Source organism: Charadrius vociferus, unplaced genomic scaffold, assembly GCF_000708025.1.
Source record: "Charadrius vociferus isolate BGI_N301 unplaced genomic scaffold, ASM70802v2 scaffold776, whole genome shotgun sequence".
NCBI classification, from domain to species: domain Eukaryota; kingdom Metazoa; phylum Chordata; class Aves; order Charadriiformes; family Charadriidae; genus Charadrius; species Charadrius vociferus.
Window position 1 is genome coordinate 252069 of NW_009648775.1, and position 284 is coordinate 252352.

Here is a 284-nt window from a genome sequence, read left to right on the forward strand (position 1 = left end):
CCCCCCCAACACACCCACCCAGCGCCGGGTCGCCTGCATCAGCCATAAAACCATTGAGGATATCAAGACAGGCGCCAGGTGAGTAATAGACAGGATAATCCAGAGAGATTGCTCGCTGTTTACCTCCATCCCCAAGCGCCACAAGAGTTACTCATTAACGTTACTATATACAAATAAGATACACAAGAGATAAAGCCATTTGCAAGTCAGAGTTACACCTGCGGTACACGGATTTCTTGCAAGGGCAATGGGGAGGGGGAGGTCAGCGTTAGGCCCCCGGGGGG